We start from the raw sequence: 26,302 nt of genomic DNA on the forward strand, positions 1-26,302 counted from the left end.
ACAACCAAGTGTAATTACACGTTATTAGCTGCTTAGTGTTTTCAAAGCGGCTCCCATTGAGCTTATTATATTTATGTAATGAATTATGAAGAAAACACTCGGACTGCAAAATGCACAGGCAGACATTTTCTTAAAAATGTTTATATATATATATATATATATATATATATATATATATATATATATATATATATATATATAGGCATAGAGAATCAAAGATGACCATTTTCTCTGACTTTTTTATACATAAAATTGCTTTAATAGTATTCACTGATTTCTAATGTACTGTATCTTCTACAAAATGTGCATTAACATTGTCGATGCTTGTGTAGATTTTGTAGCTCTTTTTCTATATAAAATAAAAAAGCAATGTACCACAAGACTGCATGCACTTTCGAGTTATTTCTCTGTTATTGAATATAGTTTTTTACCGTTTTGAGCTACCTGAACTCAGCAGCTGTGTGTGTGTGTGTGTGTGTGTGTGTGTGTGTGTGTGTGTGTGTGTGTGTGTGTGTGTGTGTGTGTGTGTGCTGCATGCTACAGATACATAGCCAAAACCATGCATGAATTTCTTTCTCACATGCTGTATAAAATAAATTCATCGTCCTCGTGCAGGCACGCATGAATCAATCAGGCTCCTTTATGTCTATACTATAGACAGACTAGTGTAGCTTTTTGTGCAAAGAGAGAGAGAAAGAGAGAGAGAGGGAGAAAGAGAGAGAGGTATCTTGCATTATCACCGAGCATAAAACAAAAACGGCACAAAAATTAAATAAACCCCGCAAAAGTTATATTGGCAATTTGAATTAGAATTTCAGTGAGATTGTAAGTTTGTTAAGCAAATCAAGAGGATTTGCTTCGAGAAAAAGTATGTATGTATGTATGTATGTATGTATGTATGTATGTATGTATATATATATATATGTGGTGGTTGTTGGAAGGAAAAAGCTTAGGATTCAAGATATCTTGCACACGCACACGCGCGCGCGCACACACACACACACACACACACACACACATACAGAAAGAGAGACAGACTGAGATACTGAGTAACGCAAGAGGGATACGGGGTGCGTTAAAAAGTTCCTTCTTTCCAAGGTGGGTTGTTCATTAGTTAGGTTTTAGACTAAAATGTGTACAATGGCAATGCAATGCTGAGTTTCAGGCATTTAGCATGAACATAACCTCATATCTTACAAACAAAAATTGTAAATACACCTTATGCTGTTACAGTACTTTAAGTTAAAGTTATACACTTTTACCTGTTAGATTTGTCTAGAAACCTTAAATGCAATAGAATTTTATGTTTAATCCAAATAACTCCATACGAACGGATACGTTAAAAAATATATAGTTAAAATATTTAGTTGAAAAAACAAAACTATTATTTGAAATGTTTCAGGAAGGACGCAGTGCGCACCGGCGGCTCCGCTACAGGTTCCGCGTCTTTGCGCACCGCCTGTCGGGCCCTTACAGCGAAGTGAGCGCGGGCGTGTGTGTGTGTGTGTGTGTGTGTGCTAACATCGGACCTCTGAGCCTCCTAAAAAGCTCACTGGCTTTTGTCATGATAATTCTATTGTTGATTCGCTTTAAAGATTCAGTGCTCTCTCACTCTCTCTGCTCTTATATGCACACTTTCACTGCTAACAGCTTCAAGGGGCCCTAATCCTCCCAAAGACACCTAGCTTCCTTTAATCGATTCGAGACTAACATTTATTGGAAAATCCATCAACGATTTTTAGTTGCTTATTTAATCGCCTAACGCAGGACAAAAATAATAATAGACGACGAGAAGGGTTTGGTTTTGCGCAATACAAAACACTACACATTTTTTAAAAAAACAATTAGCAAACAAATATTTAAAAAGTCTAAGAGAAGTTTTTTGAAGTCGTATTAAAAATTCTGATGATTGTCGTATTATTCAATTAAACACAATAAGACGTTTTTATGTCAATAAAAGCAATCGACAAATCCCCATCGCATTGCGCGTCACACAAAAAAACAACAAACAGACAGATAGACAGAGAAAGAGAGAGAGAAAGAGAGAGAGATGGAATCAAAAGCAATATTTAGAAGCTGATAGTGCATGTCAGAAATCTTTTTATGGTGGCATTTGGAGCACGGCGCATTTATGCAAAGTAGCCTTTCTTTCATTTGTGTCTTGCCATGTCATGGCCAGCAGTCATACGTCACATCCTAAGGACGCCACATCTCCATATGAAACGCCCTACATTATGGACTTTGGGGTGATGCACGTGCTGAAGTGTTTGCACACACACACAAAAAACCCGGGCCCCTCCAGAACTAATACAATGACAAAAAAAATCTCAGCAGCCTCAGATGCTGCGTGTGTGTATGTGCGTGTGCGCGCGCACGCGTGCGCGTGTTTGTGTGTGGGCGCATGCATTTTAGTCATGTTCTATATCCTACCATGCCAGGCACCCAGGCTAGACCAATATATTTTATATTATGCGAAATAATACACTTTGCATGAAATTAGCATCAAACGCGTCATTTGCAAGGACAAGCTTGCTTATCAGATGGAGGAACCTGCATGCCAAATCCCAGCGTTGCAATCAAAACAGTCTGTACATATTCATGCAGAAGGAGATTTAAAAGAAAAAAAAAGTGATCTACATATTTTTACAGACAGACACACGGAGAAGGAGGGATCTCCTGAATGAATGGATGGATGGAAAATAAAGTGCTAGAGGAGTTGCAGGAGCAGGGAGATAATAAAGAGGCCGGGGGAATCGGACAGCAGAATCCGAGCTTCTCTGTCACTATGCAAAACACAGCCGACACTCAAATCATGAAACCATGTCAGCTCACACACATGATGTGTGTTTGGGAGAAATGGCTAGTCAGAAAAACAGGGTTTGCGCCCTAGAAATGTTCATTCAAGGTTATTTTTCTTTTGCTCTAAGGTGTCAGTTTGGCGCAAAAACACCAGAATTACGCATTGGCGCATCCTTTTGGTTCCTGTGCAGAAAGTAATACGTGGACCTTGTTTTTTTTTTTTTTTTTAAACCATGTTCATATTTTATATGCAAAAAAACGAGACATCTGCATCAAATCTATAATTTTATTATTATGATTATTGTTATGGTATTATTCTTAGAATTAGAAATTATTTTCGGCGTGCGTTAAACAACAATTTCCTTATACTAAATTAAGGTAAACGAGTGTGTGTGTGTGTGTGTGTGTGTGTGTGTGTGTGTGTGTGTGTGTTGGTTCTAGTCGTTCCTAACCTCCGCGCGTGCCAACCTCGGAGAACAAAATAACGCAACGGAAATGAGAAGAAAAAAAAATGCGTTTAAATAAAAATAAAAAAAATAAATAAAAATTCCAATAAATGCAAAGGTCTGCTGTGTAACAGTGCGAGAGTACAGTGGTCTATATACAGTGTGTACACTATGAAATAAGAAGTGTGTATGTAGTAACCTTGTGTTACTACTGAATTTGTCCATATAGTAGGCTATATATAAAAAAAAATAAGTAAGAAAACAAAGCTAACAACAATAAATATATAATATATGCACATATTCAAACTGGACTACTTATCTTAAAAAGAAATGTATAGGTTAAAAACAATATACAGACTCAAGGTGGAAAAGGTGATACAACGAAAAATGTAAACTGTCTTTTACTATTCATTTTAAGAGACAACATGAAATGGGAAGGAGATTCTGCGTGTTTATAAGATAAAGAATACATGTAAAAAATACCGAGCTTTTCATGCGCGCATTTTTATTCTGCTCTTGTGAGTGAAATGCATCAGCTTGGAGTGCAGGAAGGAGGAGAACAGTTAGTGTCCGTCAGTCTGCAGGGGCAGAACGCCTTTACCAGGTGCAATGGCAGCGCCCTCTTATGTTCACTCTGACCACAGGATGATGGACCTACACGGCCAGGGCTTGTGTCCTCCACCCTCGCAGCCTCTCACACAGCAGCCCAAAGCAGCACACTCACATTTCCATACACACAAACATGACGGAATGGAGTCAGATCCGAGTGAGAAAGAGACACAGGAGCTTTTCATTCAACCTGGAAGCGTGTTATAACAACAAATAAAATCTATCCTCCACTTCATCATCATCCTCATCACCCTCATCACCCTCATCATCATCATAGTGCGCTCTGATTAAACTCATCTCATATGTTCGCAACTTTTACACTTTTCCAAGCCCGACACTGGTTTCATCACAATAAAATGGTTTAGAAAAAGTCGACTCATTTTGGACATTTCTGCGTTTTCACCTTCACTTCCAAACACCGTGCTGTTATTTCCAAAAGCTTGAAAAGCACGGCCGTGTTTTTGATTCATTTTTATTTATTAATATTATTTCATTGATTAGAAAAAAAAGTGCAAATCGGAATAAAACATTGGTCATAATTCATAGCGCACATATGAAAGTATGCTAAATAATGGCGGGTTCGTGATGCGTAATTGTGGTGTTAAAAATAAATGAAAGATCATAATATTAGAAATGATAATCACCAACCTGATTGATAATCACCAACCTGATTCTCTTTCTATTGCAGCTCAAAAGCAACACTGTGCCAAAGGAAAATGCACAACAAACAAACAAACAAACAAACACACAAACAAACAATAATCGTTAGGTTTTAAAAACAGGTGTCGTTTAAAGAGTTTTGTTGTTGTCTCAGTTGTACCATCACACACACACACACACACACACACACACGCACACACACACACACTCTCTCTCTCTCTCTCTCTCTCTCTCTCTTAAATATTCTATACAATGCTCGCATTTTTACGCACTCAAATATGTTCCTCAAATCGTTGCCAACGATTGTTTTGTTGTTGTTAATAAATTGGTGTGTGTAAGGTGTTGTTGTTTTGTTGTGTGTAGGGGTGTTGAGTGTACTACCACGAATGTAAACCACAAATAAAAGTGTCTGTATGTTGTATGAAATGGCTACGCTGCAGCGAATCATGCTCATGACGCAATTATTTATTATTATTACCATATCTGATAATATATGAATCTTAAATCTGCTTGGTGTCACGTGTTCTGCGATTTCTCTCGCTATTTTTAAGTTTCGTTTTGGATCCGTTATATATTTATTAGTAATGAACCAAGAGTCACTATTCCACTTTAAAGAGAACGAATAAATAAAACCCGCTTAATTAATTGTAATGATAATTAATTAATTAACGGATTAATTAAAAAACCATTTATCCGACCTGTGGAATGTCGATATGCAGCTAATCCTAAAAAATTACACCAAATAGTTCAAATTAATTAAGAGGAATTAATTAACATATCCATAATTAACGCTCGCAAATAAAGTTGTTTTGCGCTTGTGATTTCTTCCAAAACCCGCCGGCGTCTACGCACAAATATTTCGTGCCAATTAATTATGCAAATAAGTGGGGGGTTTTTTTGCATATCATTTGCAATTAGAATACAAATAAAAAACAGTGCTGGGGTGGTATCAGGTAATGCATTCGTGTTTATCTTTGTTTCTGGGGGAAAATATTCGAATCTATAAAGAATGCAAAAAATGCGCAATGAAATGAAGGCACGCGCGTGTTTTAATTCCGAATTAAGAAACGTATAAAAATGCTTTTGAAACCCGAACATAAGATACAGCTGTGTACAGAGAATATCAGGGCAATGTGGAAAAAAGAAATGTTATATAATAGGTTTTTTATGTATAGAAAGTTCAGTTCAGTAATTCCGACGTTGTTGTTCCTCGGTATTTTTATTTATGTGCCAATATGTTTATTAATGATTTTGATTAAAACGATAAAAAGTGTTTTGTGTGTGAGTATTAAATTAGACAGACTGTCGGATAATTTTTAAGAGATTCTACATTTTTGTTAGTCTAATCGGTGTCTGGAAAATTGGCAGTCTCTCTCTCTCTCTCTCTCTCTCTCTCTCTCTCTCTCTCTCTCTGCGCTGGGCACTTGAGCCTGTCCTGTAGATCACTGTCCTGTCTGTCCTGTCACTCCCCTTCTACAATTGTCCAAATATTTTTGCCAATTCTGTATTCATGTATCATTTAAGAACGTACATATTCGAACTGGATCAGATCCACCACACTAAGCAATAACAAAACAAATAATAATAATAACAAAATCAACATCTATAGAGGGAAAAAAAGAGGCAGAATGAGAGAGAAGAGCAGCCTGGAGCAAAGAACATGGTGCTTCATCCTCATCGTTCATTTCAGCTTTGTTGTGCAGGTAAGATAACACACACACACACACACACACACACACACACACACACACACACACACACACACACACACAGAGAGAGAGCTTGGAGGAAATTTACACCAGGCATTCACAAACCCTGGGAAGAAATCGAATGTGTTTTGAACATAAATGTCCTTCATGTAAACTAAGCACAGGTAACAATAGATAAGGCGTAAAATAGGAACTGACTCCAAACGCAAATGTTTCCAAAACCCCCTGAACCTAAAATCCTGCACAAAAACAGCACTACAGCCGATTCATTACCAATCTCAGAATTACGCCAAAAAACGTCACACACGTCACACATTGGTCACATTAACACGCAACTGCACTAACATCTGGTCTAAGAATATTATAACTTTAGCTTAAGAGGGGCCTCTATTTATATATATATATATATATATATATATATATATATATATATATATATATATATATATATATATATATATAAATAATTTTTGTATCCACATTTTCAAGTGCAAGACATAATACAAAAAAAATAAGCGTCAAGAAAATGTAGAGAAAATCATTCAATTTCAATCATTCAAAATTCACTTCAATTTCTGAACACATCATAGCAGATCATAGTTAAAAGAATAGCTGAACATACATTCCTAGATAATTACGTTTTGAAATATTCTTGGTATAATAAGAGATTCGTTTATAAAGGCATATATATACACGTTCGCTATTTCATAATACTTCAACATGCATTGTAGCCCTATAAGGGACCACTGAAGCAACAAGGATGAGTACCTTTAGGTTTGGTAGCTTTATTTCTGTAAGTGTATAATTGAACAGTGTACAGTATCATCCACTGTAATATTATACAGCGTTATTGTATTTAATGTGCTATTTGTAGCTATGGACGTCATCGCATCACATCGCTTCACAGACAGTCTGGCGCAGACAAACTGGAACCGGATGGAAATGAGAGAGATGTATGTCCTACACATCATCCACACTGCCGCAACCCAATAAATAATGGCACCCCGACGCATGTACAAAAAAAAAAAAAAAACTATGATTGCGCGAGCAAAGGCGCAAGGCACGCTTAAAACCGGCCAGGGAGGTGTGTGTGTGTGTGTGTGTGTGTGTGTGTGTGTGTGTGTGTGTGGTTGAGGATCTGGCCGCAGAAACCGTCTCGTATCCCGCAGCAGGATGAGATGTGACAGGTGAAGCGGGATGTAAAGCCTCAGTCCGCAACACAGGCCTCCAGATGCCAAGCGCAACACAAACGCACACATTCCCTGACCCAAAATGTCACCAACAATTACAATAACTCTAAAAAAAAACAAAACAAAAATTGGTCTCCAGACTAGATAATTTTATATAATGTATATTATTATTATTATCATTATTAGTATTATTATTATTATTATTATTATTATTATTATTATAAATCTCTTAATTAATCTTTAATTGATATATGCACAATATTACAGACGATGCATATCATTCTTTTATGCAGAGAAAGTTCAAACGAATGTGTGGTTATGGGGGAAAAAATGCAACTCCAATATACATTATTGGATTTGCATTCTGCATATTGTAGAATATTAAATATACATAAAGAGCACACATCATCAAATATATCTATGCTCTATACTTTTTTAAATGTATGTATTTCTGAGAATGCAATTACTAGTTTCATTATTATCATTTACATTGAATTAAATATCTAATCATTTCCATAATGTAATAAAGTATTACATAAATGAATAAATAGAAAAGTGGTCCGACTATTTGATTCAGTACATGATACGACACAATAGATCACGATGAATGAATAATTAGCTATAATATTATGACTGGCTCAATTTTTGCAAACATAGTTTTTGATCATTTTTAAGCCTCAAGAAATAATTAAGAAACAATTATATGGGCTAATTTTACTACATACCAAAATATTAGTGTTTCATAATCAGAACTATTAGAGATGATTAAATGTTGTGTGATTGCTTTGTGGACGAGAGCAAATTATTTCCTCAAATCCTCCTTAAAAATCCAAGATGGCATTAAACACCTAAACTGTAGGCTCCAGATTGTAATCTGAGGTCAGAGCACATATTCCAGAGGAAATTACTGAGTATAAAGCTGCACAAGTGTGTGTGTGTGGGTGTGTGTGTGTGTGTGTTTGTGCCCAAACCCGCCCGAGCTTGAGAACGCACAGCACAGAGAGGTTGTGCTTATTACCACGCTGCAGTTACATGTCCACAGGGGTGAGTAACCCATTTTCGCGTCCTCCGCTGCTGATCGTGGAGTGCAGCCGGGGCCTGAGTGTGTCTCCCGGAGTGAGAGCGCCACACACGCCTGACGTACATGTGCTGTAATTGCTGGGGACTGCAGTGGCTGGAAGTGAGTTATGGGATGCTTAACCTCACATCTCTTCCTACCCCTGTGACCTCCAGGGCAGCATGGCAGGTGGGCTGGAAGAGAACTGAGGAACGGGAGGGAGAACTAGAATGGATGCAGAGAAGCAGGGTCAGAGTTAATCCAAGCCGGAGGCCTTGCTCGGGTACCTCTAAAAAGAGGGCTATTCAAAGAGGCCCCTCATCAGCAAGGTGTGAGATTGTTAGGGCAATTAACATGATCAGCATTTACCCTGGCACTATGTTAACACGGCAGGAGGGACAGCGGAAAAAAGAGAAGAGGCCTGGGTCTAACACTGATATACACATACATATGTGCACGCACACACACACACACACACACACACACACACACACACAGACACACACACACACAATTTGCTTGTAAATTTGTCTACTTATCAATCCTAGGCCCAAACCTCACCTTCACTTTCATCTTATGAAATCGTTTTCTTTCTTCTTTTTTTTTCTTTTTTTTTTTTTTTTTTTTTTACAGAAATATTACTCCTAGGGAGCAGCTGCGACGTTTCTGCAAGGTCACAATGTCAGATATTCCTATCTTTGGTCCTCACCTAGACACAAAAACACATCTGAATGCTCCAACACCTGAATGCACACAGCCAAATAAATGAAACTGATTGGTGTTTAGTAGTTCAGTAAATCAGTAGTTCAGATATTCAATGATTCAGTACTTCACATTGACAAGATGATCAGATGCATATGAATGCAAGAAAACAAACAAACGTATCAAAACTGGGAAAAATCAAAACCACCAGATATAATGCCACACCATCACAGCAAAAACACATTATAAACCCATAGCTATAGTAACTGAACGATAAAAAGCAACATCATGGTGTGTAAGAGTGCATAAAACCAGCCTGCCACCTTGGAGATCATTACTGAAAAAACGCAACACACAAAAAAATCATTACAGCAGTGTTTAGGCTATGCAAAAAAAAAAAAAACAGATACATAATGCATATAAGAAATGGTTTAATAAGGTGCACCAAAAAAAAAAAAAAAATGTTGCCTGACATGTGCAAATGCATTTTCAGGCAAAGCAAAAAAAAAAAAAAAAAAAAAAGGGAACGGGAGCATCTCATGACCAAGACCAAGGGAGATTTGCTTTTCACCATGTCTATTTAGAATTGTAAATCCAGCGTATAGGCGCTGCTGTCCAATTACATATATCTTTCATGTATGAAATCATGCATGGCTTTTTTTTCCGCCAGGCCAAAGAGGGCTGGCACAAAGGGAGCGACCCAGGCTGCAGCACAAAGTGCATCCCGTATGCAGAGCAGGGCCTGGTGTCAGAGCCCAGGGCTAGGAGCGCTATTCCATTAGCACTCACGGATGGTGTGAGGGAGGAATAGAAGGAAATAGAATGGGGGGGTTGGGGGTAAAAAAAAGGAAGGGAGTGGGCTACTTGTCCTCCTGATGGGGGCGTTCAGTGGACATGACTCCTGCAGCACTATTTCAGGCATATAGCTTTGTGCCAGGTGACCCTTTGGGTCCTGAGTCTCAGGTTGAACCTTTCCGAAAGCCTTTTGCTGACTATTTCCTTAATTAGCAGTGATGCATAGCATTTTGGGTTAATGCCTCAAAGGGCTTTCTTTTTTTTTTCTTCATGCTAAGCAGCAAAAAAAAAAAGCACACACACTCAGCCCTTAAAGACACACACGAGAGTTTGGCCCGTTAGCTTATTTATTTATTTGCTTTCTCTTTCGTTCACAAATGACGGCACCCCGCTGTGTATTTATAATTTGCGCTGACCTAAATTTGGTGAAATTACTTTGAACTTTTCCAACAAAAGGCCCGTGTGCTCGTTCCCTCTCTCTCCTCACGCTCACTGCCTGTTTTCTTTTCTATTCACTTAATTCTGTAAACACCATTTACTTTCGATTGGGATTACACAGGGAGCAAAGGATGGTATTATTCGCATGAGCTAATGAGCTAGCATGCTGACCGAGTCACCAAAAAATAGCATCTAATGTTAGCGCGCATTACCCAAAAACAAGCTAAGTGACGAGTTAAACACTTTCTGGGAAAACAATCAATGATGAAACGATGCTTGTTTACTTTCTAACAGCAAGTCATATATCATTATCATATATTAGCCAATGTCATGCTTTTTTATCCATTTGATGTTGTGGAACATCTGTTCATTTTTGTTACCAAGAAACCTTTGTCTTTAGAAAATGTTGGTCTTTTCCTGACACTAGAGAGTCCTGCAATTAAATAAAAAGAAAAATCCTCAGTATCTCAATGATTTTCTATGTTAAATAGAAACGGTTATGTATTAAAACATATTGCAGTCGCGCTACTGACACAGCAGAACATCTTGTGACCAATCAGATTCCAGAATTCAACACCCCTTCGGTAGAATATCCTACACCGTAACACTCTCATCTCAAGTGCACACACATTTCGAGTGCACATCTCCCAGGCATCACACACCGTCGCCGCTCTATCTTCACAGCCATCGCATGTCTCCGAAAGCAATCCGGCACGAGGGTCTAAAGCAGCCATACACAAGCTCACCAAACAACCCATTACACGTCGCTAATCTCAGTGGAGCAAACCGGGTACGAAGCCGGGAAGCTGGGAGCTTATCTGCAGCCTCTTCAGCAGGCCCAGCGTGCAGCCAGGCCATGCTGCGTGTCTCCTTCACAAACCCCCAGAGGAGCTCAAAAGCTCGGGGTGTGTAGCCAGCAGGGAGCAGAAATGATTTCACAGCCTTACCTGATGTGTTTTTTTTTTTTTGTTTTTTTTTGGTTTGATTCACTGCGGTTCGGAAGCTCCTCTCTGACTGCGATCTTCTTTTTCAAGTGTCCGTTTGAAGCGGGAGTCAGAAAGGTCACAACCCTCACAGTCACGGCAAAAGGTATTGGTTCAGGGGCCAGCCAAAGCTTTCACCACCGTTAAAGCTACAGTGTTTGTTTCAATGTTTCTATTGGTATATGCAGAAAATAAAGCTTTCGAGATCCAGTGCCTGGACACTTTAAGGAAGTCCCTGGGCAAGGGCTTGGAGTGAAGATGCTCCTACAATTCCAGGTATTTCCAGAGATTTTCACACCTATGAGGCCCAGTCACTGGGATTTTGGTTTTGGAGAATCCACAGTATGTGGAGAAAAAAAAGCTTTTCCACTCTTTGATAGCGCCACCTATAAAAGATAAAAACAAAACAGAAACAAAAGCAGACTGGTTAATGATGACTGAGACGAAGTCAAACCGTGTGCTTGTTTAAACACAAATGCATTTCGGATCTTGCACAAAAGTGTTTTTATACAAAGCAAGCAGAGATGAGAAGACCTAAATCCAATGTTATTTATGCGTTATAATAAGTGACCGCAGATTTGCTATTTTGCTTTCCCCGCTCGGAAAAAAAGGAGGAGGAAGAACACAATATGTCTTTTATCAAGCCTTTTGAATTCTCTAATAAGCTGTCTTAGTGAACGCAACATTAATATATAATTATTTCTATTACAGCTGCAGGACAAAACCCTATTTTCCAGATAACATCAGGCAATAAATGTATTGCTTTGAGTAATTTCTCTCCTTGTGCCATAGTGAGCTTAAAAAAATTTGAGAGAAATTTAATTTCCTCTATAACCAGAACAAGACATATTCCTGTAATAAGCCACATAATTGCGCCTTCTGCTGAAGATCTCTCATACACAACAACAAAGTCACTTAGACAATACATATTTATTCGCATGTCACTATCTACACTGAACGAGAGAGGGGAAAAAAAAGAGAAAGGGAAGAGTAAAAGGGACCCCGGATGCCACAAGGGGCTGCGGCAGAAAACCGAGTAAAAGCGTCTGTCACAGGCTGCGGCTCTGTCAGCTCGTGCCTGCGCCCCTGTTGGGGGAATACAGGACAGAGCAGAAAGATAGTCTGTGATTTCTGAACGCTCCCCCTGGAGCCCCTTCTATTTGGCAACATTTTTACGATTATTTTTACCTCTGTGGTTAGAACAGAGTTAAAGATGGTGTTTAATTGTTCCCAAGAGCTCTTATTAAGTTGCTGATGAGGGGCTCCAGGGAGAGGCACTTAAAACTAGCTACAAAAACAAGCAGCAGAGGAAAGCAAGCAGACAGTGAAGTGCAGGGAGGAATAGGATCTGAGGGAGTGCAGGGTGAGGGCAGGGAAAGCATGTGGGTTGTGTCTAACACTATGCCGTGGGAAAAGATTTCATACCATTCTGACACGCTGATGCTTTGTCATTACCGTAATATCATTTAATCAACTGCCCTTGGAATCAAAATGCATGGTTTTGTACCTGTCCATCAGTTTTCCTATCATCTGAAAAATGATAGAAAATAGAACTCGATCCCAGCTTGTAGTTAATGTGCACACCTGCAATACTTTTAGATAGCTAATCAAACTATTTCAGATATTTAACCTTGTTATGACCTTGAACCTGTTCGGATTAGTTTCACAATCTAATCGGTCAAAATCATTCTTGAAATATATTGTACTATTCAATCAAAATTCATCTAGAAAACCTAAAAGCTGTTGTGGAGAGTTGTATTTTATACTTCTCCATCTTCAGAAAAGCGATGAAAAATTGACACTTCTTATCTGTGACAATTTTTATGATCATCTTCTGCTTCTAATACCATATATGTCCCAATCCCAGAAGGCGGGTTTTGTACTGTGCTATCAGCTGGTTAGCAGCAAAAATAGATGGTCGTTATGTTTTTGCCTCGTCACACTTTCCCGTTTTGACCATAGCTTCACTGGAAAAAGTGGGAGTAGTCATTTTGAAGAGGGTATTAGGTTGTGGCTATGTGACAGCCACTTCTTGGTGGACTTGGTTTTTTCAACTTGGCTACTTAGAATATAGAAATTTCAGCAATTGGGTCAAATTTTGAATATCATAAAAGTCCCAAATTTGGCTGCTGGTAAGTAAATGAGTGAGATGAGTGATAAAATGATAAAAAATAAAAAAATTGTGCAATTATAATACTGAAACTCAAATCCCACTCACCTTGTGACAATTGTATGCGACAATTTCTGTTAATTAGCCATGTACGTTAGCTAGTTATTGAAAATTGAGTTCTTTGGGCTTTTATCCTAAGGATTACAGGATTGCTGCTATAAAAATTATATATATATATGTGTGTGTGTGTGTGTGTATATAATACATATTTATATATACTTTTCTACTGAATGTTTTACATGAGGATATAATAATACTAGTAGTAGTAATAATAATAATAATAATAATAATAATAATAATAATACAATAGTTATTCAAGCATTATTGAATTAGGGTATCAAGTAATTAGATTACGCTGGTCACAATTTATTCAATATTTAAGCAATACATCAGTACAAGCAAAGGCTCAATCAACAGCATCACTGTCCTGAGTGTAAGCGTTCAGCACTCCATCCCTCTTATCCCATCCCTCTTGCACACTGGGGCAGACGGAATGCCGTATTCAACGCCGAGGTTGGGATCAATATCCCAGCCTGGAATGCCATAGGGCTGCTGGCCATCCTTGACCTGGACTATTGATCAGCCATGCCTGATCTGCCAATAGCAATGTTCTGGAAGTGACACAGGGTCTGAGAGCAGACGGCCAGCAGATAGAGAGAAAAAAAAAGTGGGGAGTGAGGATGTATAATGCCAATAGCAACCCCACAGCACAGCGCAGATAAAAGTCAATCCCACTTAACCAAATCACTTACAACTAAATAGTTATCTAGTGGACGGAGGAATGTGCATGGGTATCAGGTGGTGGTATTGGTGGGGTGCCTGAGTGAAGCTGCTGTCCTTACTCTGTAGCAATCATGCACAGTATTGGTTATTAAACTGCACACACACAAGGTCTGTCACATACACACACCAATAATATTTAGGGGTTGTAGGGTTATTCAAGAGATACATTTACACAAATAATTGTTCCCTTGGAATGTCATGTGATTCACTATTTGGCTAAATTTACATAAATCTGTATTCCTGATATTTGAATTTCTGAGATTTGTATTTAAGTTTTGATAAAAAAGAAAAAAAAAAAAATATATATATATATATATATATATATATATATATATATATATATATATATATATATATATATATATATTTTTTTTTTTTCAAAAACCTTTTTTTTTTAACTTTCAAAATTTTGAATTATATGTTGTTTAATGGCCAATCAAACCAAAGAAAAATCCCTAGCGAATGTGTACATTTATTAAATGCACCACTGATTATTTGACATGTAAATAATTCAAATGTATATATTACATATTCAAATGTATTAGTCTTATTTCAAGCTCCATTTTCCAGTGATGTGTTGCAATGTGATTTCTGTGTCTTTTTTTTTATTTTTTTTTTTTGCGCCAGTGGTCTCCTTCCACACCCAGTATTCTTTAGCAAGTCATATTGCTGTTGTGTACATGTGACTGCCTGCTCATTGCCTTTCTCAGCCATGGGTCCTGTGTTTTGTTCATAATTTTTTCCCCCAGCACTGTATCTCTTTCCCTGTAATTACTGAGTGACAGAAAAGCAATACTAACCACTTCATAATGAAACAGGAAGAGTGACCGCTCTCTACTTCCTCTACTTATCAGGCCAGTCTGACCCAAACTGCCCAGGTCAGGGAAGGTCAATCACCCTTAGTGTATTCTATGTGTCTTATGCAGGGTCAGACTGCTTTCAGGTATTGATCAGCAGTCGTCTGGCTCGTTTAAGGCGCCAGGTCTTGGAGTACAGAACTCAGAGGCTTGTCAAGTAGCTGTAAAAGTAGCTGATGTTCATTGAAGAACTTTAACCTTGGTTACCAATTTGATAGAGAAAGAATAGAAACTTTAAATTGCCTAAAATGTTCCATATAACAATTGTGCTCCTGCAAGAACCACCCAAAACCCTTTAGAACATATGACATTTATACCGCATTTGCGAAAAAATCAATTCTGAACACCACAGTCCAGTTGTCATACAACATGCAACCAAAAGTATGTGGACACCTCCCCAGCATGTTCACACATGCTTGATAAACACTCCAGATCCATTCCAGATTTATGTCCCCTTTTGCCGCTATAATAAGGTCCACTATTCTGGCAAGGATTCCCAGTACATTGCCACTGATGATGGGTGAGGAGATCTGGGGTGTGGTTGGTTTTTCAGTTTATCCAAGTGGTCTTCAATGGTGTTGAGACCAGGGCTTCGTGTGGGACAATTGAGATATTCACCTCTGACCTTTGCAAATCATGTTTTCATGGAGCTCGCTTGGTGCACAGGGACATTTTCATGCTGAAACTGGTTTGGGCCTGTTAGTTCCAGTGAGGGGAAATTGTAATGCTACAGTGTACAAAGACACTATCATTTTATAGAATAGTGGCAACGCTTTGGAGAAGATCTACATCTGGGTATGATGTTCAAGTATATATAAATTAACTACGTATTTCACGTCCAAAAGTGACCATTTTGAAATCACTCTTCGACAAATTACCACCTGCTTCACAAACAGTGTACACAATCATGTGTTCATTATGTCCTAATCTTATAAAGTGCATTTCTTACAAACATGGATTTTACGACTCACCTTCTTTAACCTGTTGATTCTGTAGATTTGTACCTATGACCTGCGAATGTAATCATAAAATCTTTTCCCTATTCCAAAACTCTTATATACAATATTATTTATTGTATTTACCTTTCTATACCTGTATAATGTAATATGATTTATAATCCCACTAAGAAGAAGACAGATCCCCCCTTTAAGTAAGAAAGTCTTCCTTGTCCCGTCTCAAAGAGTTTTTCCTCTCTGCTGTCGCCTCCGGTTTGCTCATTAAGAAGCAAAATCTACTTCTTGATTTCTGTAAAGCAACTTTGTGACTGAGTCTACTCTTGTAAGAGCTAAACAACTGGAACTGAATGAGCCTCTAAATGGCACACTACTCATTGACTCAGTGAACAAATCGACTGATCGGCTACCTCAAATCTTCCCTGAAAAGCCACCAGGAAACTAATAAAATCCAACCGATTTTGCGTCATCAAAGACAATGATGTTCGCCAAAGCCCCTCAGTGTCACCATGTTTCCCTCTGAAACCTGTATAGTTAAAGAGGACATGGCGGTGATCAATATTTGTACAAGTCAGCATTAGTTACTCCCCAGGTCCCACAGGGTTAATCCATTTGCACAAGCAAGAAGCTGTCAGTCTGCGTACCGCGTTCGCGGCTCGACAGCTCACGACATATGGCAGGGTGGAGCACTTTAAACTGCGACTGTGTTTGAAATAGTGAAGCGCTTGTGTTAGCACACATCCCTCTACATTTAGAGTAGCACGGCATCAGATGCTCGTCAGATCTCCTTCATGCTCTCTCATATTAAATGACAATGAAGGCAGAGAAAACGGTGAAGCAGCACAGAACAGCAGCCCTCCTGTTTTCTGTTTTTATTAGGCTTTGTTCCTTTTAATCAAAAAAAGTGACTGGCAACGCTAACCCGTTTTTTAAGGATCTCAGATAAACAGCGACGATTGTGTCTTTAAATAATAAATGATACCTCGGCTTCACAGAGACACGTATATGAGGGGAAAAATAATTGAAGACAACAACGTCTTATAAGAGACCCAGTTTAGCGGCGCTGATTCAGAAACCTTTCAGACTTCAAAGTAGGAAAGATCTCTTAAAGAAAGGCATGCGCCTAGTTGCAATTTCCGTCTAATTAAGTGTACATGGTAGTGGCGACTTATATTCAAAGTGATTTGTTGCATAGACTTTTGGAATGAAATGCAATAAAAATGCACAAAGCAAGACAAAAGGTTTTGAATATTAATAAAGCAAGTTAATTTTTAGACGGACTCCTGAATGACCAGTAGCACCTCAACCTCAATTTATTTTGGGACAAGGATCACACAGTGGCGATGTGCTTGACTTTGTCGTGATTTCCCTATAAAAAGTAAGTACGCAAATAAATAAATAAAAGCAAGTACAGTCACTTCTTCAGGCTTTCTTGTTTGTCAAGTAAAAGCGGTTATGGAACGAATCAATCTGCACAACAAACATGAAAACAGTTCGAAAATAAGGCAGCAGAAGGAGAAATGGAACACAATTAAGTTTGGACACGTCGCTCATGATATTCTCTTGAAAGGGCATGTCACATGTCGGTTGCTGGATATCAACAGCAGTTTAAAGAAGCATCAGCGAGGCAGCATCCTCGGGTGGTGCTTATGTGGATGCTGCTGAGCTGATAGCTGAGAGAAGTCTATCTAAGCCTATCAGTGACATTCAAGTTTCGCTCTCCTGCTGCGCAGCCAGAATAAAGTGGCGTCAAACATGCAGAAATTTATGACACTATACGCGACCGTAAAGATTTTCAGGAGGGAAAATAACAGGGATCAGAAGGTGTGACTCACACTTGGTCAGCCTCATTACTTTTGCTCTGCACCGATGCGTCTCGATTGTGTTCGAAATATAATAAAAGCTTATGAAAAAGAATTAAATCCGAGATTATTTCCGAGGCTCATAAAACAGAAACTAGTTTCTGTATGGAAGGGATTTGAAGATTAACATATTACAGTAAAGCCATCCTTTCATATTTTGGGATGTAACTTATAAATGAACAATCCTGGATCATTTTAGACCTTATCACCTCAAACTCTTTCTTTGTCCTACAGTGCATGAGAATGACCTCCGGCTGCTGCTAGATTAGTATGAGAGAGAGAGAGAGAGAGAGAGAGAGAGAGAGAGAGAGAGAGAGAGAGAGAGAGAGAGCACATGTGATGACCAGGTGTCCAGCACAATGCCTTGACTGACCTGTGCTCTTCCATTTAATCGATTAGTAAATTTTTGAAATAGCAGCTCACCCAACAGCTAGTAAGATCTTGTTGATTACAAATGTGTAATCCTTTAATTTTATTAGCTCTCAAAGGTTTGATACAATAGGAATAAGTCAATCCAATGGTCAGAGTATTGAAAGTTTGACTGCTGATGAATCCACAGTTATACAAAAAGTTAACTTGGGCAGGTGGGATTTCAATATCTTGCTCCCCTGTCAATCCGAGTGACTCGGAGTGAGTTTCTGTGATCACGTTCTTTCTCCCACATACGAGCAGTAGTTTGAAGAAGGAGTTTTGGCCCGGAGAAAGCAAGCTATAACCTCCACCTTTGTTGAAAGCTGCATGAGATCGAAAGGAGCTAGCTAGTTGTTTTAAAATGGCTCGAATGAGAGAAAAAGTAAGTAAAAACAAACAAACAAACACAACTAAGATGCAAATAAAAGACTTTGTACTTTGTTTTACCCAAATAAGTTCTCTTTTTTGGAACAGTTAACGCGTTTTCTCTTAGATTTCTTTAACCTTAAATTACATTACTTATATATTACAATATGAGCAGGAAAGGTAGCTGACACACCACTAAGAATAAGGTTATGTTGTCGTGCCCCCTGACTGCCTATGTTACCTGCTTTGTCTCCCAACTTTTTTTTTAGCTAAATAATTCATTGTCAGGTCCAAAAGTGTTATATAAAATTGTGTTCAAATTGAACACTTTAAAATTTGTGAATATTCTACACACCTTTTTGTTTTCTCTGAGGCACAATGATTAAACAAGGCAGATTTCATCCACTGAATGTAATTTGGCTAGCAAAAAAGGTATGCTCTCAGAAATTAACATATCAGACATAGAGTGTACCTTTGCCTTTGAGATATCGTTTGTGTGAATTCATTACCTGAAAATATTAAAATAGTTTAAATGTAATTTGCATATTCTACTTGAACCACTGATTCACCTTTAAACTAAAATCGAGCCTTGACCTTAAGCATAGGTACATTACGAAATATGGTACATACATGGTACAATTGCAGAGACAAGCAAATGTACAATCTGATACGTTTTTATTCTGAGAGAGAGAGTTTGAATGTTCCAGGATCTTTACTCTGGTTTTACTTAGGTTTGCATGGGTGTAAGGCACAAGGATTTAATATCATAAGGCAGGTATAAGGAGAGGCTCTGACCTTCAAAGAACCCGTGATCATTGCTCCTATGTCGTGTCTTCATTGGCAACTCAAAAAAAGTAAAGCACAACACAATATAACTTGCTGCCGAAACAGCAAGAAGCCACTTCTCTTCAACAACCAGGACACAGCTGCATCCAGGACCTTCTACCTGTCATTGTGTTGCTCTAGTGAAGTCTCCAACTCTGTGGTGAAATGTTTGAAGCTTTACTAACACATCACAGGCAAGAAGGAATCTGAAACCCTGCCAGCATTACAACGTTCTGTGAAATAGCCATACAGAGTGCATAGCCATTAAACCCACAATCTAACTGTGTGTGTGATCCCAACATCCCATGGTGTCTATGAATGCAATATTTAGACATGACTTTACAGGAAGCAGATTTATTCACTATTCCAAACATTCAGGAGCCAAAATTCATTGGGCTATTAGTTTGCGTACAGAGAACGCACTGTGGTGGTTTTATATGGAAAATGACGAGACGTTTTGGAAGTGAGCGTGAATCAATTCTCATACAATTAAAAAACATAATCACCATAACTATTTAATTGGATTACTGTGGTGATCATCAGCTTCCTCACAGCTACACATTAGTTATTACATTGATTTTTGTGGTTAGTTAAATTAAGCTTTTAGAACACAATGTAATACTGTGACTTATTTCATTAGATGAATATTCAGAGCTGCTATGATAAAATAACCAATGTTTCTGATGGCATTCCAATCAAATTGATGGCATTACCGCCTCTGACATCACAATTTTATTTGAACCTTACAACTTCTAAAGTGGGAAAGGTGACATTTTTGAGACCCTCAACCTTTTTGAAAAAACCCCACTGTTATAAAAATTATTATTAAAATATTATGAACATTAATAGTGTAAACTGTGCTGGGAAGCAAAAAAAAGCATTATTTTGAAAATAATTCAATCTAGAGTGACTTAAAAGTTAGCAAGTTCATCGTTCTGTGCTGTGGTTCTTTATTTAACGCTGTGTTTTTGTATGTTATTCTGCTTCCCCAGCTTTTGGCTAAAATAAATATTTCTGTGGTCTTGAGAATTAATCTCACGTCAGGACTGAGATTAGGTTGCTATTGTCCTCTGCAAACAGCAGAGAAGACACACCAGTTCCTGCATCTACAGATATCAGACAGACCCACTCCTCCATCTCTATCTTTCCTTCTCTCTTGCCTTGCCTGTCTCGCTTGTGGAAAAGAAGACGAGATGGGGGTTGGAAAGCATTGGAAAGCTCTTCACGATAGATTTGCACACCAATATTGCCCCTTAAGCCATGCCTCTTCCGCATAGCTCACAGTGTGCATTTTCAAGAGTTTATCAAAGAGTACAACACGGTTAGGCTTCTACCATTGTTATGTTACTGTGTTGACCTTTCCTGTTTCCATATTTGACAAAGCATCTTCCTTTGGGCTCTCTGTTCATCAGTCACTAGGACTAGCGGTGGTGTGCCATGCCTCAAAAAGACGAGACACTTCTCTGTTTCTGTCACTCTGGTACACAAGGAGAAACACAAACACAGTCTTTCAAGCAAGCTAGTGAGCGCACATAAGTACACAAGGAAAACACATATTTTGTCTGATACGAGAATACGCTCACAGCCATGCGAGAGGCTTTTTTTTTTACATCTCAACACACCCTCATGCAAACACCAACCTGCAAAGAGAAAAGCTTATCTTTCACATAATTTTTTCAACATACAGCACTAACATTTATATGATTATAAAAAAAAAAATCTAGTTGCCTAAATGCATATGCTATTAACTAAAATGTTCTGTTATGACACCACTATCCACAATCATACTGACAGAGACAAACAAACATATTCTTATGCTTGTCGAATTAAAAAAAAAAAAAAATATAAACCCAGAACTCATCCTTAGTTTTTTTAGACCTTCGTTTTAAACAGAACACAGAAAGCTGTTCATGAGCGTAGCAACATACCCATGAAAAATGTCTTTATGCTGGCCATGAGAACATTCCTCAGAAGTTTTGTCACAGTACTGACAGATCGGCCAGGAATACTGCGCACCTTTGTTTCCTAGTGCTTATTTACATGTGTGACTTGGAGGCCTGGTGAGTCACATGGATTAGCAAGTACCTGCATTCATATCCGTGGAAGCAGCTTCATTTTTTTTTTCTGGAAAAAGTAGCTTGATAAAGCAATCAAGATCTAAGCGCAATTCCTGAGCAATGATTCAAATGCTTGCTTTTAAAATGGTGGCTATTAATACTAAGATGCACTTATTTAAAACAACTCACAATATGACAACAATGGTCACCATATTGATAAATCAACTGCTGATAATCCAAGCCTGTCGCATTATACATTCTAAGGCCGCCTGGTGTCAAGTCAAGTCAAGTTTATTTCTATAGCACTTTTCACAACAGACATTGTCTCAAAGCAGCTTTACAGAAATCAACAGTCAAGGTGAACGGTGTGCATTTATCCCTGATGAGCAGCCGTGGCGACTGTGGCAAAGAAAACCTCCCTTAGATGTTTTGAGGAATAAACCTTGAGAGGAACCAGACTCAAAAGGGGAACCCATTCTCATTTGGGTGACATCAAGAGTGTGATAATAAATCTTTCAACAAAGGTGAAAGGTTTAAGACGTTAGACTACTGATCGCAAAGTCATGAATTCAAATCCCAGCAACACTCAACTGCTACTGATGGAACATTGAGCAAAGTCCTTGAATCTCAAATGCTAGTTTTATAAATGATATAATTGTATGACGCTCTGGATAAAGGACGTCTGCCAAATAGCATAAATGTAAATGGCACAGCTCAATGATTTTTTACCAATCGAGATTTTTTTAACACTTTGACGAAATGTTAATGAAACAAAATCCATTTATTTGTTACATGCCACATCATGTGTAATCAGACTTTTATGGTACATTTGTATATCATAGTAAATTAAATACCATTTAAACTCAAACAAACCTAAGGTTGAAAATAACCAGTAAATGTACAACATTTACTGATAATGTCCAAAATTGTAAACATGTTGAGGGAAAGTGTGTATCAATTTTGGGCACTAAATCTGATAGAAAATGAACCGTACTAAAGGGAAGGAAGAAAGAACAAAGCAAACAATAAAGGGTTAAACTGTCAGAACTCAGACCCTGTGCCTGAGCAGACACATATTGTGTATTCTACTCTATATTATTATTTTTATTACCATCATCTTATAAACTTATAAACTGAATTAGCTAATTTTCTTAACAAAACACAACAAAACAAAGATGGGTCCAGTACTGGGGTAAAACAAAAAAAAACATTTTTGTTCCTTAATTCTTTTTTATTTTTTTTATTATATACAATATATAAAAACTTGTCCCTAACACAAACCTATCCTTTTGTAACCTTATAAAAACTGATGTCATTCTTGTGAATCCATGTTGACTTCATCTAAAGTGCCACACTCATCTGTGCAAATGAGTGACGCATGGCTAATCAATGAGCTGGGTGTGAACACTAACATCCTCCCAGTCTGGATGGGGTTAATGGGAAATCAATGGACAGATATGGCTGTGAATGGACTGAGAGACAACTAGACATAGAAAGAGAGAGAGAGACAGAGAGACAGTAAGTGAGGAGACGGAGACCATGTATCGTGTGATATCTACAGAATTCCCAGATGTTATCTGTCACTCAGAAGATGACTCTGGTGGCCAGATGTTAGGCTTAAGCACATTCGTTCACAGAATGTTCATTGGTTGAGTATAGTGAAGTATTTACCTCTCGCTCTCAGCAACAATAAAAAAAGAGACACCAAGCTTTGAACCTTGTTGAGCCTTGATAATAGAATTACACCAACGCTGTTGTTTAGTCCCGTGCGATTTACAAAAAAAGCTGCAAGAACTAATGTTCTCTTCACAAACAATCAATCCCACACTTCCATTCTTGGGGACCGTCCTAAAGATGTGTTTTTTAGGGGTAGTCAAATATGAAGGTCCCAGGGTGAATAAATAATAAAAAATAAAACAAAATAGCAGAACGACATAATATATGAAAAAAGAGAGAAAAGAAAGAGATAGATGAAGGAATGAAATAAAGATAGTAGATAACATAAATCTAGCGTTCTCCCCATGTCTATAAAGGTTCCTCTTCTGGGTTTTCTCATTTCCTCCCAAAAACATGATTGACATGTTGACCCTAGGTCAGAATGAGTGTGTGAATAAGTCGGTGTGCAGGATGTATTCCTGCCTACCGTTCAGTATTCTCAGGACAAACACAGAATGGAAATTGTAATTTTCCATTCAGACTTGGGAAAGATTGCATAGTGATCATAGAGTGACTGAAGGAGAGCTAAAGCTGGAGCCTCATGAACACCATCACCCTGACACATATTTTAATACATCTGCTACGAGGAGTAACGATATTAATTCATGTATATTTGGCTAACAATTGCTGACAGGATCATGCACAAATAAGTAAATACACACACAAGCAAACGCGCGCGCACACACACGAGCTGAACACAATGCCTTTCATTTATGCAAATCTACTTTGAGGCGTGATTTTATGTTTTGCAAAAGTTAGCTGAAGTGATGAGTCTGAGACCCCCCCTTCCGTTTTGCATTTTCTCCAAAATGCATATTCTGTTTTTCTCTGATAAGTTGCGTTGTTTAAGAAGCATCCGTACTCATTCTGCAGCTTCCTTCAATAGAGGAACTTCATACCCATGGATTTACTAAACACAATTCCTCGTCTTGCATTTCCTAATCCCTCCTTTTCTTTTTCGCACAGATGAGAGATTTGCTGTTGAGACTCATTAAGATTAGAGCGCCGGAGTTATTTAAGAATGCAAAGTTCCTTCTGAGAGCATTCGTTCTTTCCAGAACAGATATAACACCGTGTCCTTTCAGAGCAGCACAGCAGCCGTATGGCCATGTGAGGTGTCAGTGATGGAGTGATAGTGTGTGTGTGTGTGTGTGTGTGTGTGTGTGTGTGTGTGTGTAATGACTTTTGCAGCAGCACATCATTAGAAAACACAGTCACTAATCTGGGTTTGACAGTGCGACACGAGTTACATGGCGAGAGAGAAAACAACAAGAGCAACAACACAACAGAATGCTTATGGGGTTTATGTGTACCAGTCTAATGATAAAGGATAGAAAGAACAAAAGAAAGAAGAAGGTGTTAATGAGATGGGTTTGGCTGTGAGACATTAAACATTGTTTTGTCTCTTTTACTGTGCTAAACTATGCTAAACTATGTTGTGTTGTGCTGTTTTGTTTTCTAAAATATCTTGTTCGTTGTTGGGTGTGTTGTGCTGTAGGCTGTACCGTGTTGTGTTGAGCTATTCGCTGTTATACTTTGCTGTGATGTGTTGTTTTTATATTGTATTGTTGTAATGTTTGAATTTGTGCTGTGTTGTGTGGTGCTGCGGTGTATTGTATTGTGCCATGTTATGCTGTGTTCAGTAGCTGTGAGAGAAAGATGCTCGGTTCAGTTCCGTTCAGTTCGGTTCGGTTTGGTTTGAGAGGCTGTGGCCCTCTGACTGGAGAAGTGAGAGGTCGCTGGAATGAAAAGCTCGAATGTTTTTTGGCAGAGGCTGCAGTCTTTAAGTTGAAGAGACAGGACATGTGGGAGGAAAAGGGATATTGGCAGCGATTGTAGAGGTCTTTAGACTAGGAAAGAGTCTTCTGGCGAGAAGCAGGCCACAGCCGAGGTCTCCAGGCTGTGTGATAATTTCTCAGTAAAGGAAACAGGGTTTTTCAGGGTCAGAAAGGAAATGTTTTTCCAGCTGGGTGTGCGGCACTCTCCGAGAGCATATGCATCGATTTGGCTAATAGGGGCTAATATCTTGGTTGGAATTAGCTGTTGTTTTTTCTCTTTTCTTGATGAAAGAGCTTACGATCTTTTGGCAGGAATAGCTAAAGTCATTAAACTGTGGAAAATATGTATTTTGGCGTCAGTGTTTTTGTCCTGACTTTTAATCGCCGAAGCTTTAGGTCTTCTTATAAAGTATGCGAAGGTCAAAAAGGTTCTTGTGCTAGTCTTTTGGTTGAAGCCAGGGTTGCAGCATTTGTTCGTAGCCTTTTGGTTGAGGGTAGGTGCCGTGTTTTGGCTCGGGGGTAGTAGTCCGTTGGCTGTGAGGGTCGGCAGGGATCAGTAGCAGCCTTTTTGGCTGCGGCGAGATTCAGATCCAAGAGCCGTTTGAACACACGGCCCTGTTCTCGGCACCTTTCCCAAACTTTCCCATTCCAAGTGTCGCAATCTGGTTCCATTTTGCAGCTGGCCTTGAGATTGAAACAGAGCCCTGTTTTCCCCCTCCCAAACCACATATTTAATCCCTACGCTTATGTCAAACTTAATTATGGGACCTTGTACAAAGGAATAACAAGTGTGCCTTGTAGGAGAAGGGGAAAGGAAACGAAAAAAAGGAGGGGAGAAATGAAAACGAGAAAGGTAAGGGAGTGGAGAGAGAGAGGGAGAATGGAAGACTAAAAGGAAGCACTGAAAATCACATTAAGATTTAAACAGGGAAGTGGGTGAGAGAGAAAAATGTACACTTCATTCCATAAAGTGCAGCTGACAAAGAAAACAGAGCAGAACGAATACTTTAACTGGAAATATATTCAAAATAAATTACATTTTTATTTTAAATCATTAAAGTTAATATGAACATTCTTTTAATTATTAAGACGAGGATAAGAATGAAAAAAAAAAACTGTTTAATGGCCCTGAACAT

At 38.5% G+C, this 26,302-nt stretch overlaps 1 protein-coding gene and 1 long non-coding RNA gene across 2 annotated transcripts in view; one reads left to right on the plus strand and one right to left on the minus strand.

Annotated features, from left to right (window-relative positions):
• The window catches only part of LOC124390829, a 3,434-nt gene extending 3,054 nt beyond the window's left edge, over positions 1 to 380 (plus strand). Inside the window, exon 2 of the long non-coding RNA XR_006926864.1 lies at positions 1 to 380. This exon is cut by the window's left edge and continues 172 nt beyond it. This is a non-coding gene — a long non-coding RNA (uncharacterized LOC124390829).
• Positions 1 to 26,302, minus strand: part of zfhx3b (zinc finger homeobox 3b) — a 237,870-nt gene that overhangs the window by 147,112 nt on the left and 64,456 nt on the right. Inside the window, exon 4 of the mRNA XM_046856876.1 lies at positions 11,353 to 11,774. The gene's annotated coding sequence lies outside the window, so the exon portion shown is untranslated. The remainder of the gene's footprint in view (positions 1 to 11,352; positions 11,775 to 26,302) is intronic.

The sequence above is a fragment of the Silurus meridionalis genome, chromosome 9 (assembly GCF_014805685.1).
Source record: "Silurus meridionalis isolate SWU-2019-XX chromosome 9, ASM1480568v1, whole genome shotgun sequence".
Taxonomy (NCBI): domain Eukaryota; kingdom Metazoa; phylum Chordata; class Actinopteri; order Siluriformes; family Siluridae; genus Silurus; species Silurus meridionalis.